The 16205-nt window shown below is 36.1% G+C and overlaps 1 long non-coding RNA gene and 1 pseudogene across 1 annotated transcript; both read left to right on the top strand.

Annotated features, from left to right (window-relative positions):
* Nucleotides 1-2534: 2534 nt before the first annotated feature.
* LOC114195026 (acyl-CoA-binding domain-containing protein 3-like) lies at nucleotides 2535-3747 on the top strand (annotated as a pseudogene).
* Nucleotides 3748-10133: 6386 nt separating this feature from the next.
* Nucleotides 10134-11795, top strand: LOC146884311 (uncharacterized). The gene is made up of 2 exons (XR_014984142.1): nucleotides 10134-10678; nucleotides 10765-11795. It is a non-coding gene; the product is annotated as an uncharacterized LOC146884311 (long non-coding RNA).
* Nucleotides 11796-16205: the final 4410 nt, after the last annotated feature.

The following is a 16205-nucleotide window of genomic DNA, read 5'->3' as shown; positions in this document are numbered from 1 at the left end:
CCTTTAAGATGGTTTTAAAAAATAAAACGAATTTGGGCTTTGTGGGTTTTAATTCCTCTTCAATGTTAATTATTTGGTAAATTTTCCAACCCTCTTGGCTACCCCATTCTGCTAGGTTCTCTACCTTTCCACATTCACTCCAAACCAGATTTAGTAAAAATAAAGGTTAAGTTCTGTCTACTAAGGTTTGAACTCGTGACCCTCTACTCACAATGCCAAAGCACAACCACTATGCCAATTCACCTTTGGTGATATACACAATTCAACAAAAGTTTACATTACAATTTCCATACTCCTACATATTATTAAAAATAAATCATAAAATAACAACACATAATTGGCATACATAGGACTCAAACCCAAGTCCTTTCACACAATCAAAGTACTCTCAACCACTTGAGCTAGTACTTTTCCACGTCACATTAAATAACAATTAATGCCACAAAGGCGCCTTCTACCTGAATTTATTAATTAATTGATTATTTAATTAATTAATTCTTCCCGGGTCTTACACACCGCCTAGCGGAAGACAGGTTACCGTCAGGCGGTAGCGTTGCACTAGTGGCGTTTTGGGGTTTTGAGTTGGGTTGGTTCGGGCTGGTTGTTATGATAGTTAGTGGACATGAAATGGTGTAAAGGAATTAATGGAGAGAGATGAAATTGGATAACTAGAAGAGTGGAGAATAAATGTGGTTAATGGTATAAGAATAGAACTATAAGGTAGATAGGAAAAGAAATATGTTAGATAAGGGTCTATGCTGAAATGCAAATGCAGTAGTGGTTGGTACAGTTTATTCGGGTTAAGTATCAAGATAGGGTCACATGCCTGTGAGGGCTTAATGGATGGAATACTCATTATGTGGTCAGGGGATGTTATATAATAAATATAAGTGGTATTAGTTGCTTGAGTGAATTTTTAGCTAATCTTAAATAAAGTAACGCACTGGTATGATAGTATAGAAGGCTCATACTGGATATAAGCAATTGTTGGTGATAAAAATATCCATTGAAAAAGTGTACTCTGGGGTGTGCAAATGCATGAATTGAGACTTAACAGCTGAGTAGAATGCAGAAAAATTAGTACCCTACAAGGTCCTGGTATGGCGCTTGGCGGTGGGGTTCACCCTACCAGGCGATAGTGAGAAAACAGGGACGTCTACAGTGTAGGGCGCTTGGCGGCAAAGTCGAGACCGCCAGGCGATAGTCAATGTATAGGGGGCTTCTTGGTGCGAGTGGCGCCTGGCGGAGCGGGAGATTCTGCCAGGCGATAGGAGCAGAAACAGTGGGGTTCTAGAGCATTGGTGCCTGGCGGTGGGGGCTGACCCGCCAGGCGGTGGCTGCTGTGTTTGCGTGTTTTAAGGCGCTTGGCGACTAGCGGTACGTGTCCCCCGCCAGGCGGTCTGGAAGCGATAGCGCCTAGCGGTACGTGTCCCCCTTTAGGCTATTTAGCTGCTATAAGTCCTAGTTGTTTGACGTTTTAGGCGTGATCTACAAGGCTCTTGGTGATGCTTCAAAGGTAAGATTGCTGGGTTCCTTGAGTTGAGCTCGGGATAGGGGTTAAGCACATAGCATTCCTCGAGTTGAGCTCGAAATGGCATCCCTCGAGTTGAGCTCAGGATGGCATCCCTCGAGTTGAGCTCGGGATGGCGGATGAACACGAGAAACCCTTTTCGGTGTGAGTGTGCTAGTTGTGGCCAGTACGGATGGGTCCGAATAGATTGCCCTCCTCAATCAATAGCTCACGAGTTTGGTAGTCTTCGAACAATACGACTTATGTTGTATTTGGGAACTCCACCTGGTGTTACGGTGTGTGATCCGTAACAATGGTTTCCCGCACGTGCTCTGTCGGTTGTGGCCGATAGGTTTGGCAACAAATTACCTTGGAGTAGTCTTTAAGAGAGGTAGAACACGAATAATCTGGTGGTGGCCAGGTGATGAGACTTAAAAGAATGGAAACACTCTGGGATGTTTGTGTGGTTTATATATATATATATATATATATATATATATATATATATATATATATATATATATATATATATATATATATATATATATATATCTGTTGTATATGTGTATGCCATTTTATATCTTTTATATATTAAGCTCACCCTATCTGCTTGTGTTTGGCGATGATCGTGTGCGCGGTACACGTGAGCAGAGGATGTTGATGCAGGTGGTGCCAGTGATGCTTAGATACGGAGCGGGGGATAGCATGGGACACTTTATGTTATTTATATTTTGGAAATAAAGTGTAAAATTTTATGAGACTGTTTTGGATTATTCGACTTTTGTAATCATGGATTTTAGTTTTCACTATTGAATTTATAAAAGTTTAAAGGTTAAATTATTCATTTGGTCCCAATTTTTGTATGTAAATTTGAATTTGGTCCCTCAATTTTTAAAAGTGTTAACTAGGTCCCTAATTTTGATAATTTGTTTCAGTGAAGCCCCTTCCGTTAAAATGGCATAAACGGCGTTAAGAGCACAGTGACGTGGAGATGTTAGACGGAACTGAACAGTGCACACATTAAATGTGGTACACGTGGAATTTTGAATGCTGTAATAAATAAATAATTTTGAAAAAAATAAAAATGGTGTGCATTTAATATGTAATAAAACAGAATCAGCGTCTGTGTTAACCAGCAAATTGGAGATTATTCTAGGGTTTGCGTTCGTGGCCGAAATTGGAGGAAGGAGGGGTTTGCAGAAGAATCGTGAGGGTGTGAGTTATGCATTTGAGCTCGAAGTTCCCATTTTTTTCGGCATGCACCGTTTAATTGTTTGTTTATTGCGAAAGCGAAGTATGAATGTGTTATTTTGGGTTTAAATATACGCAATTCAAAGACGATCGATGAGGAAAGTAGTGTTTTCAATGAAACTGAACTTGTGAATTTGGCTGAGGATCATGTTGTGGATGAGAGGAATGAAGGGGTTGTGAAAATTAATGAAGTTGAGGTGGAACTGATGGAGTATGATTCTTCTAGAGTGCTCAAAGTTGAAGAGGTTGAGATCTTGCAGTTCGAAAAAAGCTATAATTAGATTGATGAATCTGGTAGGAACGAGGATATCGGTGAAAAAAACAAGGACTTGTTGGAGGATGAGGATGATTGGGAGGAAATAGAAAGAACTGATTTGGAGAGGAGTTTTGGTAATGCTGTTGTATTTGTCGGATCCAGGATCAACGATAATAGTCTCAGTAATGAAGTGAACATGAAGCTTCATGGTTATTACCGAATTGCTACACAGGGTCCTTGCAATGAACCCCAGCCATCGACACTGAAGTTCTCTTCTGCTCGAGCAAAATGGTAGTTGATTAATGATTACCCTGCTTATTTATTTCATAATATTTATGTTTATTTTTTTAAAAATAGAATCTTTTCCCACTTGCTCTAGTTTTTGTCTCCATTAGATTCTTTGATGTGTTTAATCGAGTCATTTCTTTAAGGACTACATGGCGAAAAGTTGGGATTATGAGTCTAGAGCAGGCAATGGAGAAATATATTAGCCTTTTATCAGAAAGCTTTCCCTGTTGGATTGAAGAAAAACGTTATGTAAGTGTATTCAATTTGGTTTATTTTTGTTCTGTTGGACTTAAATGCACACCATTTTTCTTTTTTTCGAAATTATTTATTTATTACAGCATTCAAAATTCCATGTGTACCACATTTAATGTGCCACTTCACTGTTCAGTTCTGTCTAACATCTCCACGTCATTGTGCTCTTAACGCCATTTCTGCCATTTAACGTAAGGGGCTTCATTGAAACAAATTATCAAAATTAGGGACCTAGTTAACACTTTTAAATATTGAGGGACCAAATTCAAATTTACATACGAAAATTGGGACCAAATGAATAATTTAACCAAGTTTAAATTTCCCGCGCTTTTGGGAAATGGGGTTTATTCATAAATGCGGCGTCTTTATGACTTTATTTATTTTATTTATCTTAAATCCATAATATCCTGACGGGATGTTACATGGGGTACAACCTCTATCACCCAGGTCTGTGTAACTTAGTTAGAGGGGATTGTGTAGTAGTGCCATAGTGGATGAACTTCCCAAGTGGTCATTGTGATAACCTCCGCTAGAGTTTGCTTGTTTCCTTGGTACTCTCACTCCTTATTGTATACCATCTGTTGTGGGAAATATTATGAGTGGGCCATAGCTCTAGTGACCATTGTTCCTTAAATTTAGGAAACCACCCTAGTGAGCGTATATGTACTTCACCTTAGACCTTTAGCGCCAAAACTCTCCTAAGGCACAATGGGAGATTGCTTGCTTTAATCCTCACCTTTTTGTGTGCATAATATACATGTGAATAAGTGCATGTTGAGGAACATTCATGCCTCTCATTATTTTTATGGCATATCATGCATAACATTTTTATATCATACATCAGATCTCATGAAAGTAAGCGCCTCTTGGGCCGTAAACATGCATGTCATTATGTCACTTAATTGCATATTATGCATGGTGTTTTTTAAATAAGTGTATCACATTTCATTATCATATACATCATTGGAATAAATGCCTCTAGAGGCACATGCATTACATCTCATGTAGGTTTTTCCCATTAGTTGCATATCATGCATGGTGCTCTTTAATCACATCGGCATACAAAGTGAATAAGTGCCTCTTGAGGCACAAACTTGCATTGCATTCACGTCTCTTTATTCATAGTAGCATGTACATAGTCTTTTAATCCACATCTCATCTCATATGAATAAAGGGTGTCTCTAAAAATGAACAGAAAGAAATAAAAAAACGATTGTCACGTTTTGAGTCATTTGTTTTCTCGCAAATCACCAAATTCATTATTCAAAAAAATAATAATAACGAAAAAAGGGAAAATCAATAGTCAAAGGAAAAATAGAATGATGGGATGTCACGTTTTTCTGGTGTTAAATGCTTAATCAAAAATAATGACTTGACATTTTCTTTTGAGACATTCGTGAGCGCACGGTTTGAAAACATTCATCCTTCAGCTTTCCCAAAATGAAGGATTTGCCCTATCAATGCTGCCATTACCCAAATTGATAAACACACTTTTACATTGGGTAGATTTGCCAAGTTTATCATTGCTTGTACTAGTTGGGTGGTCCTTGTATCCGTCGAGACAAAAAAAAATTCAGAAAAAGCAAAGAAAGGAAAAATGAAGAAGAAAATAAAGTCCGCTAGACTGAAAATTTGAGAGGGTAGTTTGGGCAAAAAGGACAAAACATTCTTTGGTCAAATTAGTATGTTAAATAAATAGATCATATTTGACATAATTGTTTTTAAAGCATTTATCTGATTTGAATAACATGAAAATTTTCAAACTCATCCTTTTTCCATTACATTTCCATCCTAAAGCCTATATTTTGAATTTCATGGAAGATCAACATAATAGGGGCACGTTGCCCTAGATAGACTGCGAGCAAATCTCTTAAAAAATGTCTACTAGACTAAAAACCTTAAAGGGTGGTTTAAAAATAAAAAGGACAAAAATAAAATCAAGGGAAAAACTGTAACATGAACCAATTTTTTTGTTTCTTGGGTTAAAATTTCATGAAAGAGAAAATAATCATGTTTTGGAAATTATGTGTGACCATGTTTCTTTATTATAAAACAAAAAATATCATCCTTTGTTACCCATTTGAGCTTTAAAGAAGCAAATAAAAAAAAATTTCTTTGAAATTACCTTGAACAAGGGTCACCATCACAACGAGGGTTGACATCATGTTCGCAATTTTTGTTTGATAGACAGTTCACCAATAGAAGAAAGGATAAAAATCCATCAAAATAAAAAAAAACATCAAAGAAATAGTGAACACAAAAGAGTCAAATAAATTTTCGATGCAACATTATTCAAATATCTTTGTTCCAAAATACCATCACATCTTTTTTGGGTTTTTGCTATCCACATTTGCTTTCATACCCTTAGCATTGGCCACGATACAAGCCTAATAAAGCCCACACAGATCCAAGATTGATTGTCATTACCTTCCAAAAATTTTAATTCAGGGAAATCAATTTGACGTGCTGAAAGGTTTGTCCATTTTTTTTAAAAAGAACAAAGAAAAAAAAGGAAAAAATAAAAATTGAAAAATAAGTTTTGAGATTTGGTTTCAATGACTCAGACAGTTTTTTGATTCGCATGTGCCAAAAACTCTTTAAAATAAGCATGGTTAATCAATTTGATAAGGGGCATCCTCCTTCGTTGTTCCATTCTCAAGTTCTTCATGGACTCCATCTTCATTTCCTACCATATCCTTCACTATCATCCTAAACCTTGACCAACCTTTTCATACAATTGTCCAACCTTTTTCTCTAAAATCCAAACTAGGCATGTGCTTCATTTCACCGTTCGTGTGACTAGTCATTTATCCCAAGATAGGGAAATTTATCCTTAACCATCATGGTCACGCTAGGGGGCAACTTTTGAGGACCCCGTCATTTTTTCAAACACTTCATGCCTCACCATAATTGGGGCAGACAAAAAACAATTTGTGCGTCAATCCAAGTCCTCAAATCAGGGAAGCTTTTGAAGTTCTCATCATTTTTCAACCTCTTCTTTCCTTATCATGACAAGGGTAGTGTGCAATCCAGATCCTCAAATTAGAGAAACCTTTGAAGTCCCTTTCACTTTTATAGCTCTTTCATCAATAACTAAGGCAAGTCAAACACATTTTGTGCCTTGAGGCCAATCCATTCTCTCACATTGGGCCAGCTTTTGAAGTCCCTATCATTTTAACACCTTGAGTAGCAATAAAATAAAAAAAGGGTTGTACGTACGTTCATCATTCATGAGTTGGCATAATGATATGCATCTTCCACAAACAACTATAATATATGTTGCCCTTAGTCCAAAAAAATCTTTTGGATAGAAGCCCTTTTCATTTATCTGAATGGTTATCGAATCCTTCCTCTTCAAAAACCCAAAAAGATCAGCATACATTAGGTTTCCTCCTTCAAGTTACATTCTTATCAATCAAGATTTCTCTGGCATATCAGGGTTATGACACCCTGATCCCTGCACCAAGGTTTTTACACCTTGTTTCTCTTGCATATTGGGATTATGACACCTTGATCCATGCATCAAGGTTTTGACACTTTGTTTCTCATGCATATCAGGGTTACAACACTTTGATCCCTACACCAAGGTTTATGACACCTTGTGCCTCCTGCATATCTGGGTTACGACACTTCGATCCTTACACGAAGGTTTTGACACCTTGTTTCCCCTACATATCGAGGTTACGACACCTCGATCCCTACACCAAGTTTTTGACACCTTGTTTGTCTTGTACATCGAGGTTACGATACCCTATTCCTTGTACCAAGGTTTCGACACCTTGTTTCTTTTGTTTAAGTCGGGGTTTCTACACGCTGCCAATGTCTTTACACCTTGTTTTCTCCTCTTTAAGATGGGTTTTCAACACCCTGCCAAGGTTTTGACACTTTGTTTCTCCTCTTTAAGACATGCTTACCAATGTTTGAACATCTTGTCACTTCTCTCTTGCAATCATTACTTTCTTTTCAAAACTTCCTTTCAAAATACTTCAAATTTCATCCTACATTCTCTATAAAAATAAGTTTGATGATTAGAAAGAGCACAATTGACTCTAGCATGAAAAAAACAAAACTTCAAAAAAGGTAGAGCATAACAAGTTTTTCATCATGTATTTCAGGATCTTGATCTCTACAATAATGTTTTGATTCCTTGTGCTCAAAAATAAGAAAACATGTTTTCTGTCATGCATAACCATTAGCATGTAATATCATCGTGCCATGTGTTGACACTCAATTCAAAAAGCAAAAGAATCTTGACATCATAACACAAGTGAGAATTCTCATGCATCATACTTCTTCAATCATTGTTTCTTATGAAGGAATCAATTTACAAAAATCATTTTCTTGACATTTCTCGAATTGATGGTCATCTTTATTCTTATGAAAGACCTATATATCCTCTAAGCCCAATTTCGCATTGGCTCATCAAGCCCAGTTTCGGACTGACCCCCAAGCCCAACTTTGTCTGGCAACCAAGCCTAGTTTCGTACAAGCCTCCAAGCCCAATTTTATATTGGCCTCCCTTAAGTTCATCTCACTGAGCCCACAAAGCCCAGCTTTGACTAGCCCAAGGCCAGTTTAGTCTGATCCAAGCCTAGCTTTGCCTGGTCCCTAAACCCACTTTTGTACTAGCCTCCAAGCTTAGTTTTATCTAGCCCAAACCCCGCTTAATCTAACCCACAAAGCCAAACTTGCCTGACCTCCTAGGCCTAGTGGTTCTGGCAAAACAAAAGGAGAAAAAGAAACAACAAACAAATGAAATAATGAAGTGAATGAAACAACATGTTTCATCACTATCATACATTCTCATCATATAACGTCATCCATTATACATCATAAAAATCAATGAAAGTCGAAAAAATCTTTCGAAAAGAGAAATTTGAAAAAAATTCAATCGGTACAAATATTTCATACAACTGTCACCAATGTTAAGCATTCACGTGATGTTTGCCAACACATCAAAATCATCTTTGGGTTCTCCTTTCGGACAACGACCCTCTCCTTAGGAATGGTCAAGTCCAGGTTCTCCTTTCGGACAACGACCCTCTCCTTTGGAATGGTCAAGTCCAGGTTCTCCTTTTGAGACAATGACGCTCTCCTTGAGAATGGTCATCAATTATTGGGCCTTCTCCTCAGGATTGGCCAAATTGTTTGACGGATCTAGACCCTCTACTTAGTAATGGTCTCCTTTTAGATATAGACCCTCTTTAATGGAATGATCATTGATCTCCTTATGTTTATATCAAGGCCCTCTGCAAGTGGTCATTAATTTCTTTGTCACATCAAGACCCTCTCCAATGGAATGGTCATTGATTTTCTTATGTTTACATCAATACCCTCTCCAATGGAATGGTCATTGATTTTCTTATGTTTACAATAACACTCTCTCCATAGAATGATCATTGATTTCTTTCTTCATATCAAGGCCCTCTATGAGGCAATGATCATTGATTCTTTCTTTACATCAAGGCCCTCTACAAGGCAATGGTCATTAATTTTTTTGTCACATCATGACCTTCTCAAATGCAATGGTCATTGATTTTCTTATGTTTACATCAAGGCCCTCTACAAGGCAATGGTCATTGATTTATTTGTCACATCAAGACCCTCTCCAATGGAATGGTCATTGATTTTCTTATGTTTACAATAAGACTCTCTCCAATGGAATGGTCATTGATTTCTTTCTTCACATCAAGGCCCTTTGCAAAGCAATGGTCATTAATTTCTTTGTCACATCAAGACCCTCTCCAATGAAATGGTCATTGATTTTCTTATGTTTACATCAAGATCCTCTGCAAGGCAATGGTCATTAATTTCTGTCACATCAAGACCCTCTCCAATGGAATGGTCATTGATTTTCTTATGTTTACATCGAGACCCTCTCCAAAGGAATGATCATTGATTTTGTTATGTTTACATCGAGGCCCTCTGCGAGGCAATGGTCATTGATTTATTTGTAGCATCGATATCTTCTTCGTAGGAATGGTCACCGATTTCCTTACATATGGGCCTTCTCTTTGGGATTGACTAAATCTTTCTTTGGGGTCGGGACCCTCAAAGAGAAGCAAAATCTAAAAAATATTTTCAAAATAAAAAAAAATTCAAAAAACTGGAAACAAAAAAAAAAGTTCAAAATTTGTGTGGCATCACGACCCTCTATGCTAAAGTGGTTTGTGATTTGTTTCTTCTTTTTTGCATAAGACCCTCTCCTATAGAATGGTTGAGTCTATTTTTACTTTCCAAATCGTGACCCTCTTCACAGAATTGGTCATCAGACCCATTTGAATCGGTTTTTATTCATCTTTTTCCTCCTGAAAATCCGTAGAAAATTAGTCTCTCTATCTTTACTTATCTTTTACTACGATAATTTGAAAATGTCACATTTTCATATTATCTAATAAAGTCTAAGTAAAGAGGAGTATTTGTCAACACCTAATTTTGTCCTGGTTATAATGATTTTTTGTTATTATTTACTTTTTATTTTTATTTTTCCTCCTTATCTTATTTTACTTTTATTTTTTTTTTCATTTCATCTTATTTTACTTTTATTTTATTTTTATTTCATTTTACTTATTTCATTTTATTTTATTTACAATTTTCCTCATATTTATTTTTACATTTTATTATTTAAGAAAAAAATGAAAATAGATTAAAAAAATAATAATAAGAGAAAGAAGATTGCAGAGATCCATTGTCTGAACTTCAGTACGCTTAGGCCTTTCCCCATTTGGTGCCTATCTATATGTGTTAGCTTGATATGTTATTAATTAGTGTACAAAAATCAAAAATGGAAGGTTGGTGTCTATGATTGATAAGAAATAGGGTGGCTAAGTTGCTGGAAGCAACCACCCTTTCCACTTGTCACATGGCTCAAGTAATCCAGGGGATCAAAGACTTTAAGTTGGATTTTTATTTGCCTCTGCTCGAGGAACTCATGATGAACCACACAGATAGAGGGGAATAAAATTGAAAAAAAAAACAAATACAAGGGAAGGTTACTACAAAAGGGAGTCCAAATACATATTTTTAGAGGGGGAAGGAAGGAAAGGATGGAAGCACTGAAACCGGTTGGAGGAGTAACTTTGAGAAGGGACTATAGGAGGTATTGAAGAGATCTGCAAGATGTAAGCACCAATACTTGAAAGCTCTGATGAACATAAAATTATCTGGTTGTTGAATTCTTGAATGGATACGATGTTGTGTTGTGCAGGATTTGTTATATTTTATTGGTTGTTGATTTATGATTATGTGTGAGTGGTTGTCTATTTCATCCAAATGCACCTTCATCCATATGCACTCATATTATACCTTGGTCTTGCACCCGACTAAATAAAAAGGAAAGGAACCCAAACACAACCACATTATTGCCTTATGCCCTTCATCACACACGGACTATCCTTCCCCCTCAAACCACCGCACTCAACACGAACACCAAACCAACGACACAAAAAAACCCATCACCATCTTCATCTTCTACCTGCACCAAACTGCAATCTCCAACACCAAACAACATATTCATGTTCAGAACCTTAACTTCTTTCCTCAACACCCTGCACGATCATCACGGGAACCAAAAACCAATAATCCAAAAGTCCGAAAGGGTGAGTACAAGCAATCCCCAACGACATCGTCAGCGGCGAGTCAGAGTCCAAACAAAGGGGTGTGGTTGCAGACCTAACAGTATGGTCACGACAGCTACTCCAATTTTGATCACCAACCTCGTCGTTAGGGGGCCTTTGTTTGGTCTCAGAGAGCTCGCGAGTTAGAGAGGACGTGCCCCTTATTCGCACCAACGGCGCCAGCGATTCCCTCGACGATGATGGCAGGGCCGGTGACGGCCTTGAGGCAGCGAGAGGAAGCTTAGGGAGATGTTGTTGGACAGTGACGACAAGAATTGTCTTGCGCACGGGAGAAGAAACGAGAAGGGAGAGGATTTGGGGAGTTGGGTTCTCACCAGCGACGCCTCCGGTGGTGGCTAGCATCGACGGCGGCGTGTCTCGCCGGCCGTGGGATGTGCAGTGGTAGCACCTAGCGTTGGGGTTGTGGTGTTCGAAGATGAGGAAGAAGAGGCTGCCTAGAATGAGCTTTAATCTTAATTAGGGTTTTAGCATGGTTTAGGAAAAAATTGGGTATGTTTCCTTCGTGCACCCTACCCCCCCCCCCCCATTTTTAATCTCTACACCTTCATGAAGGAGATTAACACTTGACTGGAATGATTTATGCACCCCCAACCACTTATCACACCTTCATCTTCTTCATCTTCTGAATTTTGGAATTGAGCCACCCGTACTCTTTGCACCTTTGGTTCTATTCTTTATACTCCATATCTATTTGTTTCCATTGCTTTTTGGGGCTAATTCTCATTTTATATTTTACTTGTTGCACTCCCACTTTTACTATACACACTTGATTCACTTCATGCACCTCATACATTACTCATGCACCCTCATATTTTAGTTTTCCACTTTTATCCTTCTTAATTAAATTTCATCTTTTTCTTTTCTTTTCTTTTCTTTTTTTCTTTCTTTTTTTTTCTTTTTTTCTTTTTTTTTTAAAAAAACAAATATTTGAAAATTATCAAAAATTACAAAAATAGAAAAATCTAAAAAATTAAAAATGTTCTTTTTCATTTTATTGTGTTTGTCACTTCACCCACACTGTGTGACACTCATTTTCAAAAATACCAAAAATAATTTTCTTTCTACACTCGCATCGTATGACACATATTTTCAAGTAATTCAATAACACCAAAAAAATACAAATTTTTCAAAATATAAAAATATCAACATTTTCAAACAAAAAAGTTTGTTTTTTTAAGAAATACGTGATCCTTGATTCTCCACTGTGAGATACGTAGGAGCAAGGCCAGTCTTTGTCAAGTTCACTTACAAAAAAAAACAAATCATTTTCCAAATAGTTTTCCAAATATCTTTTCAAGAACTGCGTAACCTTGATTTCTCATTTTGAATGAGAATACATAGAACCAAGGTCAATCCTTGTCGGGCCCAGAAAATTAAAAAAAATATTTTTGTTTCTTTTTAGTATTTTTTGTCTCATTATTTTTGGGAAAATTATTGTTTCGAAAACCACATCAACTTTGCATGTTTAATCAAGGGCCGTCTTTGGGTGGGCGTTGTAAGGTGCTAACACCTTCCCTACGCGTAATCGGCTCCCGGATCCAAAAATCTAGTGTTTTCGCAAACTTGCTTTATTTTTATGGTTTTCCATAGTTTTCCGGAAATAACTATGGTGGCGACTCTAAATCTCTTTTCAAACTTGTTTTCTTTTTCTGGTTCGTCGTCCCGTCGCGATATCGGTTGCGACAATAATAATCATATGAGTCTAAGGGTTTTTAAATTTTAATTGATAAGTTACTTTGGTTAAACATAGAAACTTTCATATGATGGAATGTAGATTTTGCTAATAATTGAGAAGTTACTTTGATTAAAAGTGAGGACGCCAACAAATTAATTGAGAAGTTACATTGATTAACTAGAAATCTTGGACAAGAAATGAATAATATTAATCTTTAGAAAACCAATGATGAATCCTATTTTGAAAAAGCATTGGAATCAACATGTTTTCTTTACTATTGATTTTATTTTATTTTATTTTTATCTTTTCAATTTTATTTCTTTCTTTGTCTATCTTAATCCTCTTATATTTTTATTATTTTTTTCACTAACTCTTTTGTATAGTTTTAATAAGTACTAATTTGTTAGAAATTAATTTCGTGTTCATTGGGAGACGGCTTAGGGTTGACTTTATCCTTTCTATTTTGTTGACTACTTTCTTAACAATTAAATTGTTATAGATAACTAATATTAATTTGATTGCGTCAACAACAGTATTATCAACCTGTCAGTGAAAACGTGGAGTCACTATTAAAAAAACATAGAGGAAATATTTTATTGGAAAAAACGTATAAAGACAAGCAATAACACAAGGATAGTGATGGTAATGATCATATAATACTCCTTTTATTGATATTGTTATTATTTATGACCATGTTAGTTAGTATTATATCGAATGATAATATATAGTTTTTTACACTACATGTTACAATCACAAATATAACACTCTTGGTGATTATGGAGTTTTGAAGATGGTAATGATGGTGTGTTTAAGATGATTGATGTTGGTGATATGGGCCTACAAATCAACATGAAAATGCAGTTGTTGCTAAGATGTGTTAAACATGATTCAAATGTTCATTTTAATTGATTTAGAAACATTTGTTTGATGATGATGGTTATGATAACTATTTTGGTTATAGAAAACAGAAAGTCACCTAAGGTAATTTGATTGTTGCTAAAGGCGAGAAAACTTCTAAGTTGTATGAGACTGAATGTCTGGTTGCAATAGATAGTACAATGCTATGCACATGAAGGAATTTTTGTGACATTGGAGAATTTTACATACATAAGTGAAACGAGTGGAATTATTCAGTCAAAATAAATGGGCTTTCAGGAATGAAAAATGTAAGAGAAATATTCTCATTGCATTGTTGATAAACAAACTAAGGTATCATTTAAGAAGCACCATTCTACAAAGAAATTTGAGTTTCTTAAATTGGGATATTTAGATGTTTGCGGTATTTTAAAGTTAAAAATTATTTAGTGGTGCACTTTATTTTGTTATCTTTATTGACAAAAGTTATGCTTTGAAGGAAAAAAAAAAAAAAAAACAAGTGTTGGAAAGGTTCAAGTAGTTTCTTGCTTTGCTTAAGAAGTTGTCAAGAAGCTCAAGCAGACCCATTCTCTTACAATGGTGGTGAGTGTTGGGGACTTTTTTACGTTTTCTTAAACCAAAATGATATTGCATATTAAAATACTCCCCTAAATGCCCTGAGTTGAATGGTTTAATAGAAAAGATGAATACGAAACTGATTGAGATTTACCATCAGTTTCATATATCCATAAACATTAATAATTGTATACAACTCATAAAGTTCAACTGTAACATATTGTTCTAGAACAAGCAAAATTCGTTAGATAAATATAATTTTCTCATCGTATTTAAGAAAGAAGGTAGTTCATTGTTTTCAGTTGAGATTCACCGGATAAATTATAATCCATTGAATAAATTATAAGGAAACTACACAAGCATTAGATTTAAGAATAGTTTAGATTAATAGAATTTTAGTCTTAATACTAATTTCTTAGTTTAAGTTTAATTCAAGATTCATGAAAGTACTAGAAAATTTGTATGATTCATAAATTATAAAGATTTTTTTCTGTCATTTTTTCTATGAATTTTAATTAGCAGGTAATTTCATCGTGGGTAATCATTTCTTACAAAATTTGTTGCGAAAAGTGTTTTATACAAAATTTGTTGCGAAAAGTGTTTTATACAAACTATTTTGCAAGAAAATTGGTAGCAATTTCTTGCAATTTTTTGTTTACAAGAAAATTTGTAAGTATTTTCTACGAAAAAAATTTTAAAATAAAATTGAAAGGAAATATGAGTTTTTCTAGTAATGTGATTAGGTTAGATTTTCACTAGTGCAGTACCCCCTTTTGGCCCCGGTTATTTTTGAGATTCTGTCTCGGTTTAAGAAACGAGGCATATTAAAGCGAGGCCAAAAGGCACCCCCTTTTGGCCTCGGTCATTACCCAAAGCCATAGATCTCTTTTCTGCCTCGGTTGTAGAGAGACCGAAGCCATAGATTCAATATTTTTTAAAAAAAATAAAAAAATTCGCAGGACCGAAGCCATAGATCTTCATGTTGCCACCACAACCATTGAAGACGCAACATCACCACCATCATTTCCACTGCAACGCCGTCGCGAGCTTCACCTTTGCACATCGAACCAAATTCGCGACCACCATGGCAGCAGCGGAGATGTATCCTCCATTGCAACGGCAAACCAGAACAACGCCAGCAACAATCACGCGAGCACACACAAGAGACGCGAGTTCAGCCACCACAGTTTCGTTCTTCATCTCGCCGGCAGCACCCATCGCGAATCCTTCGCGCAGTCCACCAAGCAGTGACGAGAACTCCATCGTTCAACCATTTGTTAGTTTTGAAATGGTTGAAAAGCCAAGAAGGGGGGTTGAATTGGCTAGTTAAAAATTTAAGCTATCTTTGCAAGCTAAAAACCATTTTTTATTTAATCAAATAGATCATCAAGTTAGGATGCAAACAATACTGAACTGTACACTTTCAGTCAATCAAAAACAGAGTTAACAGATTGATTTTACTAAACACATTTTGTTCTGGTATAATCAATTGATTGAAACAGAAAAACAGTCGACTGAAATACTGGGAAAAATGCAGAAATGCGAATTTGAATTTTAAACCAGAAACAATGCTCAAGAATGATCAAGATCAGTTCCAAATGATTATACAAACAAGCTCAATGCTTCAGATGCTATGAAAACATGCAAGAACATGAAAAAATGATTAAAGCACAAGTTCTTGAAACTTTAAAATGAAAATGCAAGAGAAAAAGGTTAGAGAAGAGAGGACACCACGAATTTTTATACTGGTTCACTCAAACCTGAGCTACATCCAGTTTGTCAAGGCAACCTTAGCTTTACAAAGTATCCACCCTTACACTTCCAAAATATGCAAAAACACCACAAAGGACTCTTGAATCACACAAGAATCACATCAGCACAGCAAGAACCCTCTTGCAAACCTGG

Source organism: Vigna unguiculata, chromosome 8 (assembly GCF_037176805.1).
Source record: "Vigna unguiculata cultivar grain cowpea cultivar isolate G323 ecotype 2 chromosome 8, ASM3717680v1, whole genome shotgun sequence".
Classification (NCBI taxonomy): domain Eukaryota; kingdom Viridiplantae; phylum Streptophyta; class Magnoliopsida; order Fabales; family Fabaceae; genus Vigna; species Vigna unguiculata.
Note: the sequence above shows the minus strand (reverse complement) of the source record. Positions and strands in the feature narration are given on the sequence as shown.